This window comes from Seriola lalandi, unplaced genomic scaffold (genome assembly GCF_002814215.2).
Source record: "Seriola lalandi dorsalis isolate HSWRI2012SDOR001 ecotype SW California unplaced genomic scaffold, Sedor1 jcf7180002054686, whole genome shotgun sequence".
NCBI classification, from domain to species: Eukaryota; Metazoa; Chordata; class Actinopteri; order Carangiformes; family Carangidae; genus Seriola; species Seriola lalandi.
Window position 1 is genome coordinate 1,253,089 of NW_019525239.1, and position 6,647 is coordinate 1,259,735.

The following is a 6,647-nucleotide window of genomic DNA, read 5'->3' on the forward strand; positions in this document are numbered from 1 at the left end:
AGTAACATTCCGATAATCAAAGTTCATTTATATCGAATTGGTTTGTGTGGTCATATAAAACTGGATAGAGCAGGGAAAGTAGATTTTTCACTTCATCACACTTCATCACTACTCTCTGGTCACCAGCCTACTGTGCTCACACTCAGTGACCTGACTCTGATGAGAATATCCTGGTTTTAGTTTTAGATAATCCATGAGATTTGAACTCTAGATCTGTTTTATTTTAACCATTATTTATTAAGGGTAGATTACACACATTCACACCTGGAAGCTGCCCAGTACAACCACAGACTGGCCTGTTGGCCACTAAGCAGCTCCACTGGAGCAGGTGGGGTTAAGGGTCTTGCTCAAGGGCACCACAGTGGTGTTGATGAGGCTCTGGGTTCTTACCCAGATTTTAATCCTGATAGTCCGGGAACTGGCGACATTCCAGTCACAACGCTTGCTCCCCTAACCTTTAGCCAACCACTGCCCACATTTGCAACACCTTCTAGACGTCGTGGTTAGCTAGTTAGCTGCGTGTGTGTTAGTGTAAGCAAAGTGGCACTTTTGTCTCTCAAAAAAAAACGCAGTAAAATTTAAAACTGGCATTGCCAATTACATTGTCGCATCCCCTTTAAATAGAAAATACATAAGTAGACTAGAAAAATAAACTGTATTAAAACAGCTTATTTTAAATATACCAGTCTATGTGAGAATAGAAAATTAGATAAAAATAAAGTTCTATATCAGGGGGAGTGGAGGCGTTGTTAAAATGAAATACTAAAAATGATGGGCCTATGTATTATTAGATTATATTGCTTTAGTTTTAGATAACATAAAACTAGGGCTGCACGATATGCAAAAAAAAATGTATTGCCATTATCTTGCCAGATGTTGTATTGTTATTGTATATTTCAGTTGGAATGGTCATTTTTGCATTTTATTGTCACTGAAATTTTTATTAAAATAATGCTGTGATTTTTGTTGAGTCCAAACAAACATGTTTCCTTTATGTCTGGAGAATATGATTTGTAGGCCAGGGCATCTCTGTAGCACCACGACACTTATGCACAACAATGTGACACTTTTTAGATTCGTTAAGAAAATTGCAGCTCCTGTGATTTGGATATTGCACTTGGCCATATTGCAATTTCGATTATATTTTTATTAATTGTGCAGCCTTACAGTGCGTGTTATAGCTGGAGGCCCCCAGTAAGGAGTGTTGAAGTCTGGCAATTATCTCTTAATGCCCCTCCAAACAAAGAAGTTCAGAGGTGGGCCTGCTGTAGAGGTCAGTTTGGTGGAGGTAGCCTGACCTCTACACTCCTAATTTCAGCCTCATCATGTAAAATGACGCACTTCCTTCCTGTACATAAATGGAGATATGCAGAATGGTCCACTGTAGACAGACTGTAAACACACAGACTCTGGGCTGGGGGAAGAACAGGCTGTTATGTTACATCAGATCAGCTGCTGAATAATGATTCCTTCATCTAACAGCTCATTTAGTGAGTTTTCAGACACTAAGTGACTCGGGGAGAAGACACTGTTCCCCTGCACTGCGCTGCCTGGCAGCACTGAGAGCCGCTCACCATCAGAGTGATACCTCTTCACTTTCTCCTCCTCTCCGGTGACGCTGTAGCAGCCGAGCCCGCTGCCTGTCCGCTCCCCCCCTCACTCCGCCCGGCTGGCTGGCTGCGTGCTGCACACTGTCTCTAACGGAAGACACAAGCGCCACAGAGGGCACCGAGGCGAGCAACCCGCGGATCTGCACCCGAACTGCGCGGGCTGTGGATTGTAAGGAGCGGAAAGGAAGGAAAAGTTGAAGCCGTCACCGCTGCTACAGGGAGCCGCTCCAGACTACTGCCCCGTTAATAAGGTAACCGCAACCGGCTGAGCTGTGTCTTTACGCACGGTAACCAGATAACGAGCTTGCGTTTTACGCACGGCAACTAAAGATGTGGTGGGAAATAAAAAAAAAAGGAGGGTGAGGAATGACCTCCAGTCGGTGGTCATCACACAGCATCACGGCCGTCATTAGAAGCAGAAACGGGGGTTTTGGTGTGTGAACTGCAGCCTCTCTGTCCTCCGTGAACTTCACTCTGATGCCGCTCTCCCGGTGAGGGCTCCAGCCTTTCATTTACATAATGAAACCACACGGTAACTCTCAGTTGTGTCCACAGTGGGCGGAATCAGGAGGCTCTCACCGTTAACTGCAGCCGCGGAGGGGATTTTTTAGGATGCTCGAGCTGCCACAGAAGCACTGATGATGTGTTAATAAGAGAAATACAGATCATGTGATCTTTCAGTGCTCAGGGCTGCTTCTTGTATATGTATACTGTGTGTGAGTGTGTGTGTGTGTGTGTGTGTGTGTGTGTGTGTGTGCGTGCGTGCGTGCGTGTGTGTGTGTAAACAGTGAGATTCGTGGGCTCAGCTCCCTGTGTGTGTCTGCCCATGTCGGCGCATTCTTCCTCTGCATTTCTTTTTCTCCCTCCCTCCTTTCCTCTCTCTCTCTGTCTCTCTCTCTCTCTCTCTCACACACACACACCCACGGGCACACACATGGACACACACTTCCTCTCCCTCCTCTCAGTTCACTTCACCAAGCTTTACTGGCATTTTTTTAGAAAACAAATCCAAATATCAACATTTTGCAAAAAATTCCCCTCCTCTATTTCTTTATTCTTTGTCTTATTGTGTGTATGTGTGTGTGTGTGTGTGTGTGTGTGTTGGTGTGTGTGTGTGTTTGTTCCTGTGGGCAGGAGAAGTGTGTCATTCCCAACAGATGTTGAGGGTGAGGCTGTGAAAAGCATCTGTAGTGAGAGAGGAACAGCCCTGTAGGACAGATGGAATTGTCACCAGTGGTATTTAAGTCCCCCCCACACACAAACACACACACACACACTCACACACACACACACACACACACACACACACTGTCTCATTGTCTCTGCTGTTGACTCCACATTCTCTGGCTCTGACAGGCGCTTGTAGCAGCCAAATGTGTGTGTGTGTGTGTGTGTGTGTGTGTGTGTGTGTGTGTGTCTGTGAGAGAGCATAAGTTCATGTGATGGGTGGGTGCACCCTTTGCTCTTCTTGCTCAATATTTGACTCTAAACATATGTGTGTGTGTTGAGTGTGTTCCTGGCTCACTGCGTGTACCTGTGTGTGTGTGTGTGTGTGTGTGTGTGTGAGCAGCAGCGACCACTGGGGGGCTTGACCGCCTCACCTGTACCAGACCCCATTAATATGTAAAACCCGTTGTGTCTATTTTTACTACTGTTACATAATTCAGACAGTGTGAGCCGGTGTCACCTGCTGGTCTCACGGCCTCCTGCAGGTTGTGGTCATGCTCTGTCAGTGTGTGTTTGAGAGTGAGAGTAGATTTATCACCTTTCCAACCGTCTCATCAGGTGAAGCCTGTTTTGTCTCTGAGGGAACTCCGGCCTTCAGGCTCCCTCTCGAATGGCTGAAGAGATAAAGATTGACTCTTGATGTGAATGTAGCGGCGCTGCAGCGCAGCTCCACTTCATCCTGTGGACGACTGACAGGTAGATATAAAGTAGGGCTGGGTGATTAATATTATTCTATTTTGGATTATGATTTTGTCTACCAACGATTATGAAAACAAGATAGTCAATTTCACCCCCCCCCTCCTACAAAAACCATCCCCTCATCCGCTTCCTGGTTACATTTTGGCGTACCTTGGCAACGTATGTAGGAGTGCGTCACATTGAGCGGTTTGCCGGTTCAAAGTCTTTCTATAGTCAGAGAGACCATGTTTGGCTGTTCTCCCACGCACAGATATCTGTAACTTATATCGTGTATAACCAGAAAAACTAGATAGACACAATGCTGTTTGTTTTGAAATCTGTTTTTTTTTTGGTGGTGCTTGATGTTAGCGTCACAACAAGCTGCTGCCAGGGTTGATGTGTTGTAGTTGATCTTATTTATTTTGATCAATTTTTTAAAATAAATTTTTATATTATATATGTAATTTTATATATTTTGGTATTATATATTATTTCATTTATTTACCTCATTTTTTTAAATTTATTTTTATTATTTGTTTTTCCATTGAATTGTATTTAAAGTTCAAGAAAGTCCAGTGTTAAAAAGACAAAGTTCAATAAATGTGTGGTGTTTAGTCAATGAGTAATCGTGTTATATAATCATGATCTCAGTATTGATCGTGATCATAGTTTTTGCCATAATCGAGCAGCCCTAATACATAGACAGATAGATAGATAGATAGATAGATAGATAGATAAATAGATAGATAGATAGATAGATAGATAGTTCAATCAAGAGAGACTAATAGTAGAACTAAACAGGATGAGAGATTTGAATGTAAAGAATAGAGTTTGTACTCACCTCGGCAGGAAGTGGATCACCATTGAAAGCAGTCCATAGGTTTAAGTTCCTTCCAACTAGAGGAAACTTCCCCTGGAGCCTAAACACTGGTGGTGGTGAGGGATGGAGCTCAAGGATGGAACGTCTTCATGAGAAGGAAACTTCTGATTGGATGGTTTGATTGGAGATGCTCAGCCATCCATGGTTTAGGTGGTGAAGGGGTGGAGGTGGGTGCTGAAATGCAGCAGAGAGAGAGAGAGACACTTTTAAAGTTTGACAGTTTACAGGTGATTGGCTCAAGGCCACCGCCTCAGGTTGTGATTGGATGAAGATGAGAATGAGCTGGTGGAGCTTAGAGAGAGCGGGAAACGATGCTTGTGACTTAGAAGCCATTACGCAAAGAGATGAAGAGATGAAGTTTCACCAAGCTTCATATAGATAATGTTGCTGTTTAATTTGACTTTATCTGTTCAGCTAACTTATTGATGCTTAACATAACTTGCAAACTGTTTACAATCAGTCGCTCATAAGTCTGTAGATCAATGACACCAGCCCTAAATGATCGATTGATACTCAATGGTAACTGGTAATGCTGATCATGGCATGAACGTTTTCGTCAATAATTATTATAGAGCACAGACCTCCAACAAGGAGGTGTATAGAGTTTTATTAAACGCTGTGATATCAAATCTGAAATTAAAACCACATAAACTACAGTACAGGGGACCATGTAAAGGCTTTAAAAACACCTTCAAGGCTGCAAGTGTTTACCTGTATTTACAGACAGCAACAGCCGCCAGGAGCCAAAAGACAAAAACTCCTCTGTCCAATACCAAGTAGAAAGCTGAACTGCTTTCATTATGACTGGTGTCAGTCACATCTGGTAACACATCTGGTAACAGTAGTGCAGCATTGAGAAGAAGGGCTGGTTAGAAACATAGAAACAATGTAGTATCATGTCTGTGTAAGCAGCATAAATAAATATACATGTTTGTGCAAATGCATCCCAGTTGCCTGTGGTTGCACTGCCTTACATTTTCACTGTTAACGGTGTCAGATTAACAGAGGCATTTTAATGTATTTTCATTGTTTTGTAATAAAGTAATAAAGTAATAATAAAAGATGATAAATAGTTGAAAAACAGAGAGAAAAGAGAATGTACTGTTATGTCTGTACATTTTTGAAAAACAACACAGTTAAAGAAAACAGCCATGAGATTTACTTGGCTTCCAGTAAAGACATCATTCTTGGCCAGCTCTGAATGACTCAGACTTTTACTTACTACTGCACCATACCATCATCATAGCATTAATGTTATTGTAAGGTGTGTAATTCTCTCTCATGCATGAAACATTTTTCGAATTTGATGCCCAGATTTAACTCCAATTGTGTCTTTTCATTAACTTCAGTCCAGGTTAAAGTTTGACTGATGTTGAACAGGTAATTTTTTCTGAAACCTGCCAAATCTGAACCTGACAGGTTAGTCAGTTAGGGACCATCAGTGCATCCAAAATGTCCAAAACAACTTTGCCACAGTCCCTTCTGTGACCGCTAAGACTTCCCCAGTGTTTCCCTGTCTGTCGTTTCCCTGTGTCTCTGGGCACTGGCAACCTGGCACACCTGTTGCTCATCGCTCATCAAGCTCTGCGTAACAACCTCAGCTCTCCACTCGCTCGTCGCCAGATTGTTCCACTCTCAGTGTGTATCTGCCAAAGCTGGCGCTGTGTCTGCTCCTGCTGATCATCTGACATCACCTGACATCATTACCTGCCACCACACTCACCTGCCACCACACTCACCTGCAAGCGCCGGCTTCGCATGTTCTAAGTTTGGCTTATGCCACATAAAGAACTTTCAGTACATCATCCTGTTGTGTCAGTGTATGAATCTGCCTTGAAAAACAAAATTTAATTCTGACCTGAAGTGAAAGTAAATTCTATGGAAGCCTAGAAAGGCCATACTCACACACAATGTTTTTTTTTTTTTTATCCCGTTGGATAATTTTCAAGTATGGCCTTTTCTCTGTTTATTTATTTACATTTTTTAAACCCCATTATCTTGAAATAATGGGATAAAATAATATTTGGGTATGGCCTTACCTTATAACACTTATCATGTGACCTCAGACACCTGTCTTTTAGCTGCTGGTCGCTGCAGTCAGCAGGAATGTTAGAAGTTATAGAAGCATAAATCATTTAAAAAAAATTAAAACCATATACAAGCACAAGTACACTCAAAGATACATCTTCATTTTACCTGGGGGGAATATGAGACCAGTTTTATTAATTTACTAGTACTGTGGGGTTGTTTTA

At 42.4% G+C, this 6,647-nt stretch overlaps 1 protein-coding gene across 1 annotated transcript in view; it reads left to right on the top strand.

The window, feature by feature from the left end:
- The first annotated feature begins 1,679 nt into the window (after positions 1–1,679).
- LOC111667205 (junction plakoglobin a-like) overlaps positions 1,680–6,647 on the top strand; it is a 145,191-nt gene continuing 140,223 nt past the window's right edge. Inside the window, exon 1 of the mRNA XM_023422835.2 lies at positions 1,680–1,861. The gene's annotated coding sequence lies outside the window, so the exon portion shown is untranslated. The remainder of the gene's footprint in view (positions 1,862–6,647) is intronic.